An 18061-nucleotide genomic window follows, 5' to 3' on the forward strand; every position below is an offset into this window, starting at 1 on the left:
GAGTCTCTGAAAAGTCCTGTGGTTTTCCCCTGCACTTCCCAGCCTGCCCAGCAGATGGTACTCTTCAGTTACTTAATTGTCCTCAGAAGCTGTTTTACCTCCTGAAACCCTGCAGTGTCTGACCTGGCAAGGTTGAAACTGTGGAATTCCTGTGCTTTCACCTTGCCAGCCAAAATCTGACTCAGTGTGGAGCTGTGTCCTTCTCTGAACTTGGGGCAGAGGACTCCCACAGCTTCCCCAGTCTGCAGATGCTCTCCAGGTAAGGATTGGGCCATCTACTGCTGTTTGTCTCAAGGGTGGGGGATGGGCATCAGGACTCAGGGCTGGAATTACCATCTCTGCCCACATTTTCTCAAACTCTTAATCCCTCGCTCACCTGGGACTTGAAATGTCCTCCCCTGTCCCCTGGGGCCCCAAACATTTGATTTGGATGGTTTCTGCCTACTTGTTGCTTTGGGGGAAGATTTTGTGGTTCCCTCCCTAATCTTCCATTTGGAAGCTTTTCCTTGCTGCCCTTTTGTATCCTGCCCTCCCGAGCAGCTTGACTCCTGCTGTAGGTCCCTGTGGGCTTGGGTCTCTGTGTCTGGATATAGGTGGGGATCTGTCTCACTGCTGTGAAGGATTTTATAGTCTGTGTCTCCATTGAGAAGTGGGCACTCCAGCTGCTGCCTCTGGGCACTTCCCAAGCTGTATGGGACTGAGTGATGGGGAGACAAGAGGACTGGTCAGTCCAGAATGGAAGTTTCCTACCCGATATTTTTCTCTTTCCTCAATTCAGCTTTTGCGAGACCCTTCTCTGTCTTTACGTTTCTCCAGAGTTCTGAAAAGTGAGAATTATCCTTTTATTCACTATATCTATGGGGAGAAGTTTTCAGTAGCTGTCTTACATCACTATGTTCATGGCATCACCCCTAATTAACTTTTATTAATGAAGATTTCACTTCTATTTGATACAGTCATGAAAGTTCTCACATATATTATACCTATCTTCCTTAGGAAGCTTTCATACAATCCCCAAACTAAATCAGATCCTCATATTGTCTCATAGCACCCTATAATTTTTCTTCTTAGCAATTATCACATTTTATGATTACATACTGGTGTGATTGTATGGTTAATATCTGGCTCCTATATTAGGCTTTAAGTTGCATTAAGGCAAGTATTTTGTGTAAGCATCATAGATAGCCTTAGCACTTATCATGGTGCTCAACAGAACATCAATAGTTGTTTGTAGAATAGATATATTAAAGACAAATTATCTTTCTTATGGCAGCCCTTGTTAATTGATAGCAAAACTCTCACCCACTAGTCAAGACAAGGCTTTAATGTTTCAGCACAACCTAGAGAGTCATTGCTAAATGAATGGGCAGACAGATTGAAACTTGTTAACCATCCTTGACCTACTGATCATCTAGAAGAACACTCCCCAATCTTCCATCATGAAAATTGCCACCTTAAGGGAGTAATAGAAAAATACATTCCTAGGTCCTTCCCTTTGAGATTCTGATTCAGTGAATCTGGGGTGAGACCTCAATTATTTTTTAAATGAGCATCAAGGTAATTCATATCATCAGAGAAATTTGTGAAATGATGGAAGAGAAATGCTTTACAAATTTGCCTAATTATAAGTTTCACTTGAGAATTTGATTTAAAGGAAAAAAAAAAAAAAAATCCTTAGCCATATCCCAGGATTCCTGATTCAGAATTTCCAGAGGGAGAGGTTTCAGCATTTGGATGTTTAACAAACACCAGGCAATTATGACAATTAAATAAGTTTGAGCAAAGCTTATCTAGAAGAAAAAAAAGTAAACTACTTTTTTCTATATGTAAGCTCTATTTTATGAGTTCTTTTAAAAAATTAAAGTGAAACAAATTTAATTTTTAATATCAGAAAAATAAGTTCCAGATGAATATAAAGTTACATATTTACAAAGGAAAAGATAATGGGTTGTTAACTGGATAAAGGGATGAGAGTGAAATGCAGAAGTCAACGTAATGGAATATAGCTGACCTACGAATGAGTAAGAGTGATTCAGGCAACAGTTATCACACCTCTGTTAAGTGCTTACAGGGAGGAAAGTGCAAATAATCAAACTGATTTGTACCCTAGGTTTCTGGTGATACTCAATTGGAGGTTCAAGTACCTCTGAATGTGGCTGAATGTGGAAAGGATAGAGCTAAAACAAACAAACAAACAAACAAAATAGTAGGAATGATTACAAGTCTGTAAATGAAAAAGCTGTACCCTGAAAACTTCTCCCCCACTTGCCTCTTTCCATCCTAAAGGAACACAGTAGGCTTACCGCATGGAGAGGTTGAGAACAGCCAGTGGAGTTGAGTGTAGGAGAGAAGTCCACTTAGGGGACTAAGTGGAAATTTATGAGAGAAAAGACTAGAGTTAATGACAGTTGTATGCTCCCTCAAAAAAAAGGTTTTAAAAAAAAGATAAAAACACTTATAACCAATACCCATTGATTATTGAAAGTGCGGTCCACTATGTGGCAGTTGGTAGCCATGCACACAGATACCCAAATAACACTTTAGTTCCTGAAACTTAAAGATTAATGGGAAGCCAAGAATCACCAGATATTTGAGGAAATACTTTAACTTGAAAATGAAATGAAAAAGAAAGTATTAAAGATGTGTATTGGTTTGGACTACACAAGAAATTTGAAAGTAGGGATTCTAGAGCTGATGCAGCAACTCATTGATGTTACAACTGGCCTAAGTTCTGAACTAAGTTATATTTCATTTTTCCTGTCTTCCATTCTTGCCTTTTATTTTGTCCTCATACTTGATGGTTAAAGTTACAGGATGCTCAAGTTCTAGGTTTCATAACTGTTTTCAAGGCTGGAAGTGGGGGGGGGGAGGTGCATAAAAGGGTGCTTCTCTCTTCTCTTCTCTTCCTCCTTTATCAGAAAATTGAGTGATTTCCAGAAGTCACTCAACAGTCCATCCCTTTACATATCCTTTGTATCAGAGTCAATCCATGGTTGCAAAGGAAGCTTGCAACTTGAGTTTCTGGCTTTATTCCAACCTCTACTTGGAATGGATGAGAGAGAAGATGAATATGCTAACCCAAGTGTTGTGCATACCACTTGCATTAGCAACGGAATACATATAATAGAATAAAAAATCATTTTTTAAAGGACTTCAAAATGTATGACTCTTCCATGCTTTTTTAAGACGTTGTTGAAGGAGTTCCTTCATTTAAAAAATGGCATAAAGCAGGGAAGAGGATGGGATGGGCTACAGAAATTTGGATATCCAAAACACAGTGAGAAGTGATGGTAATTCCCAAAATGATGGTTAGGAAGTCCGTGGGCAGCAATTCCAGAGGACAACTTGTACAGTTGTAGCAGGAAGACTAAGAACTTCAGAAGAGACATCACAAAGGAAAAAAGATCAGATTACCTGATATTTTATCCTATTTTGAGATATATTTTTTTAGTACTAATGGAAAGTTTGGAGATAAATTAGTGAAAGGTGTGTAGAAAACTAGGTAAGTGAATGTCATTTATTAATTCAGAAGAATCAAAAAGTAGTATAAGAAAGGAAGTACTACCAAAATGTAATATAACCCTATAGAGAAGATAAGTGCAACTGTGAGACTGAGAGGCATGGAAGCAATTTAGATCATAATCTTCTATAGAGGGAAATGAATAAATAATGACTAAAGTTAAAACATTACAAAATAGTGTAATGTTTAGAAACATGAGGAAAATTTCAAATTAAAAAACATAAAAACAGTTCAGATATTTCAGAGTGGTTAATTTTAGGGTATGGGAATCAAGGGTGAATGTGGAGAAGACAGAGGATAGTTTTTTGTGCCATAAAATTTGCACTCCTGCAAATAAGTATGCCCTGTCTGGGAGTTGCCTGTGGCTGGTCAGGGAGAGGGAGAGACTTATTTTATACACCATGTTTCCCACAAGTTGAAAACAGTGTCAGCTGGAAATAGCACTTTGTGACTTCCAACATGCAATTAACTTATCTATCAATACTAGGAAAATCCCCTGTCATCAAAACTCACTGTTTTGGAATGCTTAAATATACATTACTATTTCCAAAGGAGGAATTTTTCCTTAGGGGGATCTTTAGAAAAAGTATATAAATTAATTTGGGTGGAGTAAACAAAACTGAAATTTGATGCTATGTCCTGTCTTTCCCGAGCACAATGTTAATTTGTGTGACCTTGGTTTTCAGTCTAAATGTGAAAGGTTAGCTGTGTCTAAGAAAAAGTTTAGACATGAGGGTATATCATATATTCTCTTGGATTCCTCTGTTCTTTCAATTATGTATTTAATTGCCACTTTCTTATGCCTTCCCCAGTTAACATGATGATACACAATATTAATTGTCCAGAGTCATTTCAGGTTTTCCTCAGAAAACTCAATAGTTATGTCACAATTGTAGAAGGTTTCATTGTATCATATGCTTATACTTACCAATGAGCAGCCAGGAACCATTTTGAGAGGAAGCTTTCTTACTCTGCAGAAATTATAAAACTACCTGGCCTTATTAAAGTCAATTATTTATTGAAAATGAAGGCAGAGTCCTGAAATTATACATTTAGCTTCTGCAACTAAATGTTTTATTCCCAAAGATTAGGAGCCATTCTGAGACCAAACGACATTTTAATCCATACTTAAAGCTTTATTGAACAGGCATGGTGGAGGACAAAGCTATCAACATGATTGGATTCTACCTCTAATAACTTTTTAGCTTAGTAGGAAAACTGAAATATTTATAACTGATCAGAACACAAGTTGGAATATGATAATGGCCTGCAGTGATATGTAGGAGTGATATAAAAGTTTAAAGGAGGGAAAAGTAATTTGCAGAAATCAGAAAAGGCTCTGTGTGGAAGAAAGTGCAGTGATCTACTTTTCTTTCTTGCCTTAAGACATTGGTCTTCCATATCTAGAGGAACACTTCCTCCCCCCATAAAAAAAAAGTTGGAGAATGCTATTCTGGATGAGTACTCTCAGAATTGCTCTCCTTTCTTTAGACAAATGAGAACTTCTTTTAAATAATGATAGACCACCCCAGTGGGCATTATTTGTTCAGTATCTGTTGGGTTGGCACAAACAGATCCCCAAGATCTGCTTCTCATGGCAGAGAATGCTGTGCTGCACTGCTAGAACCTCAGAATCAAGACCAGAGAGAGTTCAGAGCCATGTGACATAGAGATCACTCAGGTAGTTGCTGAAAATGTGGTTATTCTTTAGCACCAATTTATTCTATTGTCTCTAACCTTTATTTTTCAATTATTGATTCTTAACTAATTCCACAAATCTTGGACCTCCTTTATTTTCAGTTCATCTGAAAATAAGTTATTTGTTTAATAGAATTCTTGGAGGATTAAATTTGTTGCTATCCATAATATGATAAACTTTTTTAGTTATAGTCCCTGTTACAAAATATGCTGGTTATTATTTTTTCTTTTTTTGACTAATCATTTATATGTATTTGATTCATGTCCACTAAATTGTAAGCTTTTGGAGAGTGTGGACTATGTTTTTAATATTTTTTCCTGATATAATACTGCACTTAATACATTGCTGGGAATATAGTACTTTCCCATTGGTCACTGAGGTCCCTTGAGAAGTTCAGAACACTGATATGGTAGATTGAATCACATACTCCAACAAAAGGCATGTTTTTACTCTTAGTCTGCATTTCTGTGGGTGTGAACCCATTTGTAAACAGGACTTTTTGGAGAGGTTATTGTTAGTTAAGTTGTGACCAAATTGAATCTGTGTAGGTATTTAAAAATCCATATTACTAGAGGTCTTGTAAAGAGTGGAAATTTGGATACAGTCAGTGTGTAGAAACCAAAAACTGGAAGAAACAAGTCCGAGAAGCCAGAAGTCAGAGAAAGCCACAGGACAAGTGCATCACCGAGTTATTAGAGAACTGTCATCACCAAAACGATACTGACCCCGGAAGAAAGTGTGGCTTTGCTGACTTACTGATTTTGAACTTTTTGTATTAAAAACCATGAGCCTACAAATGCTTGCTGTTTAAGCCAACCCATTGTGTACTATTTGTCATAGAAGCTTTGGTAAACTAAGACATCTTAGAAGGGCGTTCTTGTATAGAATTCATGGCTTAGATTAGTGCAAGTATAAAGAAGCAATCAGAAATGGTCTGTCTTGAAGTGGACATCTACTGTGTCCTAGTTATTCGTCTCCCTAGAAGAGCTATATTCTAAGGCCATCTTCCATTTCTTACTTGCTTGTCTTGGGAAATTTCTCAACCAGCTTTTTAGAAGTTGTATTGATTGTTGAATATAAATCACTGCAAAATGTTGTGGCTTAAAAAAATAAGCACTTATTGATCACAATCCACAGATCAGCTAGGTAGCACTCAACCTTGGCTAGGCTCCCTCCCATATTTTGGGTGTCAACTGGCTATCAGTTCATATAGAATTGCTTCAGCTCTTCTCCAAGTGTGCCTCATGCTCCAGCAGGCTAGCCCAGGATTGCTCTCTTGGTGTGGAAGGGTTTCAAGAGAGCAAGCAGAAATGAACAAGGCCCCTTGAGACCCAGACTCAGAACTAGCATATCATTACATCTGCCATATTCTGTTAGCCCAAGAAAGTCTACCAAGTCTGTCCAGATCAAACTTAACTCATATGGGATAAGCTTCAAAGCCACATTGCAAAAGGGGAGAATATAAGAAGATAAATAATTTAGGCATTTGCTTTTTAAAATCTGTTACCATTCCCCCAGTGCCAACTCATCTCCTGCAACTCAATGCTTGCCTTTTTTATAATAGACTATGAGTGACATAAAGTAAACTGCTTATATTTAAGTGCATAACTTTATAAATTTAGAGATAGTTACACATTTCTGAAGCCATCACCACAATCAGGATATTGAATATAGCCATCATCCCAGAGGTTTTCTTGAGCCCCTTATAATCTCTACCTCCTATACATCCTCGTCACTCATGCCCATCTACAAGATAGTTGAGTCAGTCTTTTTAACTGCAAATATATGTATAGATATCTCATTGCAGATTTGGTTTGCATTGTTCCTAATGAATAATTTGAACACCTCACATGCTTATTTGGCAGCCATACATCTTTGTGAAGTATATGTTCAACATCTTTCCCCACGTAATATTTTTTTTAATTTGTTCCTTGTTTTGAATTTTGAGAGTTCTTTATATATTCTAGAAATATATCTTTTTCAGCTAGATGGTTTCCAAAAATTTTCCCCTACTTTGTGACTTTTCATTCTTTTAACATTGTCTTTTGACATATTTAATTTTGATGACATGATTTATTAAATTTTTCCTTGGATATATTCATGATTTCAGTGTTTTATGTAAGAAATCTTTCCTAACCCAATATCACAAATATTGCATCCTGGTTTCTTCTAGAAACTCTAGTAAATTTAGATTTATGCTTAAGTCTATGATCCATTTTGAGTTAATTATTGCATATGATGGGAGGTATGGATTGAAGTTCATTTCTTTGTATAAGTAAATCTAATTGCTCCAGCATTATTTTTTAAAGGACTATTCTTTCTCCAATGAATCGCCTTTGTAGTTGTGGAAAGTCAATATTTGGATTCTCTAATATATTCCACTGATCTGTTTGACTCGATGTCAATTATCACACTGTCTTGCTTACTGTAGATTTTATAATATGTATTGAAAGGAAGTTGGATGTCATTCAATGCAGCTGTTTTTTCAGAGTTATTTTAACTATTCTAGGTCCTTTAAATTTCTGTATGAATATTAGAATTAGATTGTCAAGTTCTATGAAACTGCCTACTGGGTTTTGATTGAAATTGGATGCCCATGGCTCAATTCATGAAGAATTCATATCTTAAAAATATTGAGTCTTCTGATCTATGAACATGAAATGTCTCTCCATTTATTTAGGTATTTAATTTCAAATTAATTTCCTCAAATTCTGTCAGCAGTGTTTTGTGGTTTTCAGGGTCTTAGGTCTTCACATTTCCATCACATTTATCCATAAGTATTTTATATTTTTTTATTTTATTACAAATACTATTTTGTTTAATTTCTGATGGTCCATTGCTAGTATATAGGAATACAAGTTATTTACATATATTGATCTTGCATCTTACAGACTTGCTATTTTTCTTATTAGTTCTAACTCGTTTTTTTTATAGATACCAATGGATTTTCTACATAAATGATCATGTTGCCCATGAACAAAGAGAGTTTGACTTCTTCCTTTCCAATCTAGGTGTCTTTTCTTTCTTTCTTTCTTTCTTTCTTTCTTTCTTTCTTTCTTTCTTTCTTTTTTTTTTTCTATCCTCTTTGCACTGTTACAACCTCCAATACAATGTTGAATACAAGTAATGAAATTATTTTATTCCTGGTCATATGAGAAAAGCATTCAGTCTTTTAACACTATGTTTGATGCCATGTATAGGTTTTTTTCATGTTCCTTATCAAGTTCTCATCTCTTCTTATATGCTCAGAATTTTTATCAGGAATGGGTAGTGAATTTTAACAATTTTTTTCTACATGTATTGAGATTTTCATGTTTTTCCTTATACTCATTTGTTCATATAGTAAATTACATGGATAAATTTTCAAGTGGTAAATCAACCTTGCATTCCTGAGATAGTCTCTACTTGGTAATGATGCATTATTTATTTTATTTATTTTGTATTACATTTACTAAAATTTTGTTATGAATTATTACATCTATGCTTATGCGATATTGGTCTCTGGTTTTCTTTTCTTATAATGTTTTAACTGGTTTGGGTGCCAGCATAATGCTGGCATCTTAAATTATTGGGAAAGTATTCCTTCCTTTTCAATTTTTTTGAAATAAATTATATAGACTTGTCATGAGTCCTTCCATCAATTATTGAAAAGGGGATGTCTCAGTTTGCCAGCGCTGCTGTGACAAACACTACACAAAGGAACAGCAGGAATCTGTTGGCTCACAGTTTTAGAGGCTATAAGTCCCAGATCAAGTGTTAGCAAGGCCATGTTTCCTCTGGAATCAGTGGCATCCTGATGGTGACAGTCCTCCATCACATGGTACTGTCTTTAGTCTCCTCCAGTAGCTTTCTCTGACTTCTGTCTTCTCTGTCTTCTGTCTTCTCTCACTGTGTCCAAATTTCCTCTCTTTACAAGGTCTTCAGAAATGTGGATGAAGTCCCATCCTGAATCAGTTTGGCCACACCGTAACTAATAATAGCATCTTCAAAAGATCCTATTTACAAATAGGCTCATATCCTCAGGAATGTGGATTAAGATTAAGAATGTAACTTCTGTTGATTATGTGATTCAGTCTCCCAATAAAATGTATTGAAAACTCCAACATAAATGTGGATCTATTTCTCCTTGCTTTTTTTTTTTTTAATTTCTTGGATTCTGAAGTTCTGTAGCAAGCTGTATAAACCTTTAGGACTTTTATGTCTTCTTGATGACTTGTCTCTTCTTGGGGCAGGAACAGGCAACATTCTTTGTTCCATATGAGCTCCACACATTGTTCCCTCTAAAACTTCTCAGTCTCAGGTAAATTGCTCACTCACATGTGCTGATGAGTTCCTTTCTGAAAATTTGAGACAGAGCCTGTACATATCTCCAGAGTTTTCTCTCTTTGCAGCTTTCTCCTTCCTGGCACTCTGCCCTGAAACCCTAGTTGCTTTGGCCTCTGAAATCTCAGCTGTCTCAGAAACTCATCAAGAATGCTGAGGTCTGTGTGTGTTCCTTCTGGTGTCCCCCACCCCCCGTCTCATCACCTTCCTTTGATGCCATACATCCAATACCTTGAGAATATTTGTTTCATACATTTGGTCCAATGTCCAGTTTACTTTGTTTCAGATGGAAAGTTCAACCCAGTCCATGTTACTTCATCTTGGTTGGAAATGGAAGTAAGGTTTGGGGTGTTTGCAATCTGCACAGAAGTACTCTGACTGGTTTCAACAGCAATTCTATATATTTTTCCCTGGATAAAATAGACAAAAATTTCATCTAGTGCCTGAAACATAGTAAAATAATTTTCCCATTGTTCTCATTACAATGATTTTGAAGAGACTATTTATCTATGATATAGGCTCTGATCTCCTTTATGGGAAGTTGAAGGATAGCTTACCTTCTCCACTGAAAGAAATATAAATATCACTTTCACAAATTTTCACCCCAAAACAGTTCTCTGTGAGCCAGATCATATCTTGTTTCTCACTGAGGTAAATAGCCTCTGGCACTTTGTCACAGCTGAGATTTCCAGGACCACGTACACTCTGAAGTGCCAGTGACCTTGGCCTTCTCAACCACTGATCCAAAAAAAACATGGGTCTGGTACCTGTGAAGTAGCAGAGTGGACACCGACGGTGAGTGAACACAGTGGAGCAAAGGAAGGGAGAAAAACGCCAAGAAATAAACACCAGCTCCAAATGATCTTCAAGGAAGAGTTTGTTTTGTAATTTGTTGAAATATTGTGCCATGGCAGTTTCTTCTATTTTTTGATTTCTTCACATATTCTACTTAATTTCAACAGGCATTGCTGTGACAACTACTTAATTAATGGTATTGTTACATGTGCTGAGGGGATACGTGGAATAAATTAGATGTATCTCTATTCTTAAAGAGCTTAGAGTTTATTAGGAGACTACAAGTATACATTTGATTCTACATTTGTTCATTCAAAAAATTTTTACTGCACTTTATTTTATGACAGACACTGTTACAGATTCTAGGGATAGCCAAAGTCGGGAAAAATTCTTGCCTTTATGGAACTTTCATATTAGATAGAAAATGGACCCAAGATGAATAATACTGTTAACTGATTTAGAAGAGGAGCAGACCACATCTAAGATGGTTTCAAAGTGAAGAGCCCCAAATGATTAGATTCAATAGTCCCTTCTATTCCTGCACTTCACTAGTGTAAACCCAAATTTTAGAATTCTGTTTCAAATAATGACCAGTTAGAAGAGAATGGGACTAATATTTATTAATCATCCACAATGTATTAGCTTATTTTCCAGCAATACCTCTTTTAATCATCCAACAATCATGAGAGGTGTCCATTATTGTTATATTTTACCGTTTAGAAAACAGTTAATGTACCTTCCCTGGGTTGCCTAGTAAGTAAAAGAGATCGGATTCCCACATGATAGTCCAAGTTTTAGAATATATGAATAACCATTGATTATAATTTGATATTTAGATGAAAACTCTAGGCACCCAGAAATGATCAATAATAGGTATCACATATTCCAAAAGGGAAATCTTGGTTAAACTCATTTAGGCTAATTTGTTGATGGGTAAAGAAGCATTCTTGATGTGGAAACGTTCCACCTTGCATTTCAGGCCTCAGTGGACTAGAGTAACTTCTCTCCCTCCTATCTTAGAGATTGGGGTCTACCTGTTAATTACTAGAGCCCAGAAAAATAGAACCAGAAAAATAGGGTTCATCCAGTTAGTTCAGGTTATTCTGAGGCAGAGGAAGAATAAATCTTATTGAATGAAGTGAAAAAATGTTTAAGACACTTATTTGTTTCCTGTGTCTTATCAGTGTGTGTGTTCTTTTCTTCATCCGGCTTGCAGATACCAATTTATGACAGTGGTAGTGCTGTCCTGTGAGAACACTGAGCCTTCAGCACTCAACAGAGAAGATCCTTCACTAGTGAAACTTGTGCAGGGATGGTTTATAGTAATTATAATGACTATATTTCCTTTTTTAGGGGGCAGACTCGTGAAGAGTGTCTTTGTGCCACTCCTCCACTTCAGTAACATGCATTTGTTGGCTATTCCGTTGTCTTCCAGGTTTAGCCTTATAATCATAGGGAATTAAGGTGCCACCAGTATGGAATAATTAGGCGTACACATAATAGGAACTCCTGTCTCAACCTTATCCAACTCTTCTAATATTCTGATCAGAATTTCACCATCAGATCATTCCTTTGAGTGATACATTTGGAGGCTGTCATTTAAAATGCAAAAATATCCTTGGAATATAAAACTCACTGTATTTCTTGATATTATTGAGCTGAATTTGATAGCTGGGATGAGAATGCTGAGAAATTATAATTTTAATGGGAGAAGGTGGAAATACGGATATATAAGAAAGGAATTCCCAGCATTTTTACAAAGTCACAATCAGTTAGTGAGATAAGGGAGGATAAGTGGACTATGGAGGGCGAGGGTGGGATGCCCAAAGAGGAAAAGTGTCAAGAAGGTACCTTGATTGTTTCCTATTTTTCTTAAATGTAATCCTGTATCTGCTAAGCTGGTATATAATATATTGTTAAATAAGGCATGTACATCCCTCTCTTGAATGCTGGGTTGCTGTAAGTGGGGCTGATCTTTCAATGATATACACAAGACACACATTAAAATCAAAAGAGCAGTGACATGAATTGATCTTGGAAAAGGCAATAAAATGTATAAGACGTATTTTACTCAACATGTCTGTTGAAGGATTAAACTTGTGTTGGTATGCAAGTAAAATATGATTAAGCATAGATCTGAGAACTATAGCTGATTATATGGTTTTGTAACCAAAACCAACCACACTAATTTATAATAATGCCTGCAATACCATTCAAACATATTATTGTGCTATTCATTTAAGCAAATACGATGCTATAAATCTGTTTTAAACCAAATGATCAAAAATATAAGGGTAGAAAAAAATAAAAAGATAAACAACATATGAAGCATGTGAAACAGACTATTGAATTAATTCACTATTCCAGTATCAGGGAAATAAAATCTCTACAAGCATTTTTTTAAGCCTAAGTTTTATTATAATTTGATATATTGTCTCCATGTTGTAAAGAGAAGCAAGTATAAATAATCATTTTGTGAAAGATTGTTATAGATGAATATGCTGTAAACAAAACAAGGTTAAAGAACATTTAGTTCTTGTTACTGCTTCTCAAAAGTTCAGGGGTTCAATTTAGTCCAGACCAAAACCTCCAACTATCTGACTTCTTGCCCAAGCTCATACGGAGGATGGTCAAATGCCTTGGCACCCTACAACTTCCTTGTCTCCCCATCACTTCTTATCTTCTTATTTCTCATCTAACGGATTCCTGGCTTCACTCATCTTCCAACATCTAACAGCCCTGATTAAGGGCTGAACATGTGAAGACCACATTTCAGCATGGGAGTTTTCTCTCTGTGGACTTCTCAAATAAAATTCCACAAGGTTCTGATTTCACTGAGTCAATGAAATCCCTTAATGTTTCCATTCTCATTGTAACTACTTGCACACACACACGCCTCCTCTCTTGTGACTTTAATGAAATTTTAAAAATTTGGAAACAGCAGTATTTCTCATTTCTTTCTAAGACGATGTCAACATATCTGTCTGTAAAGATTTGGATGGGCAAAAACAGACATTTATTCCAAACTAAATGAATGGTCTTCTTCAGATTGCGTTTCAAGCTGTGAACGTCAAAGGATAAGTTCTGCTTGACTAACTGTATAGGGCAACAAATCCCTTTAAAAAATTAAATTGTCACAAACGTAACTCTTTTATCCTCAGAGGATAGACATACATTTTATATTCAGCATTTCTTAACCATGATGCCTGTGTACCACCAGCACAGGAAAGGAATTTTTCTGAAGATCTTGAAGTAGAATGCAGACAAGTAACCAGGTTAGTTTAGATTCCTCTCTGCAACTGTGTGAATTGTTTTTATAGACTTTGAGTCTGTATTAAGATACGTTATTCAATTTTCTCATCAAAAAGAAATACCTGTTCCAAATATTTAAATTCAACTATTTTCTTAGAGGTGATAGACTAAGTACAACAATGAGCAACAGATAGACAAAACAATCACAACTTTAACTTTTAGCTGTGTTAAGGAGATGAAAACAATGATTGTATTCACAGTAACCGACTGAGTCTGGAAAACGCTGCTTTTAATAGGAAGGGTAAAGGCAAATTCAGAGTCAATATAATGGGAGAAGATACTGACAGAGTTTCTAGGAAAAGAATACCTTACTCTTAACAAAAGAAGATCTTATTGAGAATTTATTTAAGGCCTGGCTCTATTATCAAAGCACCTCTGGAACATTTTGTGGTAGTTTCTACAAGCACAAGACTGAGACTGTTTAGCTTGGTGTCTGTTACTCCTTTCTTGGTACATCTCATAAGATGCTGGTAAAAACAAAATAGATAGAAAAATGGTCTGGCATTCCTCAAACTTTTATGTGTAAAAGAAAGACTGCATTAAACTATCCATATCCTAGATAAAATATGTCAAAATAAATGCAAGAAGAGGAATGTATGGTTTCAAGGATGCTTCACAGAGAAACATGATGCATTGTACTGTTATATAAATATTAAGAATGCCAGAATAGTAATCCTTGATGGGGGAGGAACTGTTATAAATTCACATATAGCTTGCACCTCTCTTCTACATTATCCAGTGGTTAGAGCCCACTAGCAACCTAGAGATGGCTCTCGGAAAGAAAGTCGGAGCTCAGCTCTCCTCATTCTGTTCCTACTGCCTTTGAAGGTCAGCATCTACGCCGGGGTGTCAGTAGATGGCAGTGTGTTTGAATCTAGTGTGTGTTATGCAAAAGCCTCTTAGCATTCTCTAAGAAAATAAAGGTTTTGAAAGCTGTGAGGCAGCATGGGGCCTAGAGCATGGGCCAGGAGACTTGATCTTTATTTCTGGCTTTACTTCTGAATAAATTTATTTAGATAAATAGAGACCAGCCACTTAATTTTTGTATTCCTTGGTTTCCTGAACTTGGAATTAAACAAAATACTCTGCCTCTTCCCATCTCCCTCAAAGGACAGTGTGATTAATCAGTCTTCAGAACCATTCATAAAGAGAAAGACTCTTTATGAATTTTCCATGTGATTGATTTATAAGTGGGTGGCAAAACCGATCTGGGTTGTTTATCTAGGACTTGAACTACATGGACACAGAGGCAATTGGCAAAAGGATTTTCTGTATTTCAGTGTCATATGATACTGGTGTATTTTGGTTTTAAGTAGCAGCATTGGATCTCAGGATGCAAAATAACTCCCGTTACTTGGAATTAAATGACTTCTTCACCGACATGCAACTTGACAATTATGGAATGAAGTCAAAAGCCCCCTGGCAACTTCCGATTTAAATATTAACAGTTCACCGCAAGTACAGATTCAGTCACATACAATAGTTTTCACTTTTGCCTGCTATTCAACAGGAGAAATTTCACTTCAACACTTCACTCCAAAGCTGGCACTATGATAAATGTGAAATGAAATTATAAATACAAAGATAGCATTGGATGCTCCTTTCTTCCACTGTAGCCCTGCTGCACTGGGAGGAGCCACCTCCATTTGAAGTTAGAGTCTTCAACCTGAACACAAGTGTAGATGCATGGCATCAAAATGGGTCATGACTAGATAACATTGGGACAAAACAAACTATGGCATCTGACCCATCAACCTGGCTATGTTCACACATAACCTTCTCAGAAGGGGCTGAGAAGCTGACAATGTGTATCAAAAAGGAATAAGAGTTCTCTACCAGAGCCAGCTGGCTGGTGCCTATGACAGCTGCGTCCCCTCACCCTTCCACATCACCACTGCCACCATGCCTGGAGTTTGGCTTCTTCGGGATGAGGCAGCCAATTTTGATGCCAATACCACCTTTGGCCACCTCAGTTTCCACGACTATCTAGGAGATTCATGGAGCATTCTCTTCTCTCATCCTTGGGACTTCCCACCAGTGTGCACCACAGAGCTTGGCAGAGCTGCAAAGCTGGCACCAGAATTTTCCAAGAGGAATGTTGATTGCCCTTTCAATAGACAGTGTTGAGGACCATCTTGCCTGGAGCAAGATATCAATGCCTACAATGGTGATGAGCCCACAGAAACATTGCCTTTTCCCATCATTGATGACAGTAATCAGGACCTTACCATCCTGTTGGGAATGCTGGACCCAGCAGAGAAGGATGAAAAGGGCAAGCCTGTGACAGCTGGTGTGGTGTTTATTTTTGGTCCTGATAAGAGACTGAAGCTGTCTATCCTCTATCCAGCTACCACTGGAAGGAACTTTGATGAATTCTCAGAGTAGTTATCTCTCTCCAGCTGATGGCAGCAAAGAGGGTTGCTACCCTGGTTGATTGGAAGGATGGAGGCAGTGGGATGGTCCTTCCAACCATCCGTAAAGAAGATGCCAAAAGAATTTTCCCTAAAAGTGTCTTCACCAAAGAGCTCACATCTGGCAAGAAATACCTCTGCTACACTCTGCAGCCTTAAGTCTCTCTGGGAAGTTGGTGCTGGAGTTGCTTGCTTAGCACAGTGAGCCAGTGTTTGCTGCCTGCCAGTCATGTTTTCCTGCAGCAATACCATAAAAACATCCAAGTGTAATCACAGTCAAGGTCTTTAGGTTGCTATACCTCTGGCTTATTAAATGAAAATGGCACTAAAAAGAAAAAAAGAAAGAAAGGCATAGAAGCTGTGATACTATATCTGGACAAGTGGCTTCTGATGAGGTGGGGATGCAGCATGTCTAAGACAGACTCCTATCTCATTCTGTCTTCCTGGAAGCAAGAAATTGTGTTGTGTGGTATAACCAGGAACCTGTCAACCACGTAAAATATAAAATTATAAAACTAAATTGATATGATGGCTTGAACAATATCATACTATCATTTCTAGATAGCAGCCATTTAGTATATAGACAGATATTTTAAGTGAATTCTTGGTGCATAATCACTAGGAAAAACAGTGCTAATTCAGAATCCACTGTCAAAATGTTAGTGGAGAATTAGGCTTTTGTGGAAATCTCTTATACAATAAATATACATTTAAAACAAGTGATTTTTGTGGTATGTCATCTTATTTGTTAGACATGCCTCCCTAGTTGGATGGTGGATGGCTTGCTGGTTTGAATGTCATGAGGTTAAAATTTTAATTTAAATATGCATTAGCATTAAAATCTGTTCAGGAGAATGTCACATCAACCTCAACTTCAAAGTACCAATTATGTTGTTTGGGTTCTACATTTGACACTGTTCTGACTAAACTAATATCTGCAGCTCAGAATTTCTAAAAATGCCTCAGATCTCAGTTTCATAATATATTCTATTTAAAGTAGAAACATTAAGAAGACCTGAATAATAGGAACATTATTTCACAGTTTCAAGTACATAAAAGTCAAAGTATACTGCTTGCTGCTAATGAACAATTATAAGGGTATATAATCCAGCATATTATCTATTAGCATTAGGATAGAAGAAATATACTTGGACAATTCTGCAACCCTCAACAGGATGGATTCAAAACAAAGAAATTTTCAAGGTTGTAGTTTAATTAGAACACTAATTTGCAAGTTGGCTGAGAACTACTATTTTTAATCCTTAGCCAATAAGTTTCATTTTCCCCTGAAGTGCCTCACTGAAGAAAATAAATGATGAAGGAGAAATAAGGGGAATATCTAGTAACTAACATTTATGCATACTTATATGTAGAAATTAAGTGTGAAAGACCTAGACTGAAACACAATCTAAATAGGACAAAAATTTACCCTTCTAATCAACCAGAATTCTTTATTAAAAAGCCCATCTTCAAATCAACAGTAAAGTAGTAATTGATGTTTATTGATGACCCTGAAGCTCTTTATGATTTTAAAAAAATAAAGGTGAACACACAATATGGCTTATATTTTTGAATATTGGTTAATCATATTCAATTTGTGGCAGTCCTGTGCACCTTATCATTGTGTAAGTTAGAATACCCCTTTCCAGATCATTATTTTAAAATAATTTACTGTTTTAAAATAATTTTAAACTCTGTTACAATCATGTTCAGACGTAATCCATTCTGAGAAGTTATGAATCAGTTTAGTAGGAACTTATAAGTGTGGAGTATAAGAATGCGTTCCTGCATTTTAGCTGTATATATCCATAAAATAAATCTAAAATAAAAGTGATAAAAATAGAGTACCATGGGAACCTGAGAATCAAAAGGCTATCAGAAGACCCATGGTAATGGCAATTGGCCTTCTGACCCAGAGAGGAAAAGTAATAAAATGAAGGGAAGAAACACAGAGCAACAGGCAATCAGAAGGCATTCACTTCAGTTCCCGCAGTGACATGG

At 36.6% G+C, this 18061-nt stretch overlaps 1 pseudogene; it reads left to right on the top strand.

The window, feature by feature from the left end:
• Positions 1-15551: 15551 nt before the first annotated feature.
• Positions 15552-16219, top strand: LOC119538453 (annotated as a pseudogene).
• The last annotated feature ends 1842 nt before the right edge of the window (positions 16220-18061 follow it).

The sequence above is a fragment of the Choloepus didactylus genome, chromosome 6 (assembly GCF_015220235.1).
Source record: "Choloepus didactylus isolate mChoDid1 chromosome 6, mChoDid1.pri, whole genome shotgun sequence".
In the NCBI taxonomy this organism is placed as follows: Eukaryota; Metazoa; Chordata; class Mammalia; order Pilosa; family Megalonychidae; genus Choloepus; species Choloepus didactylus.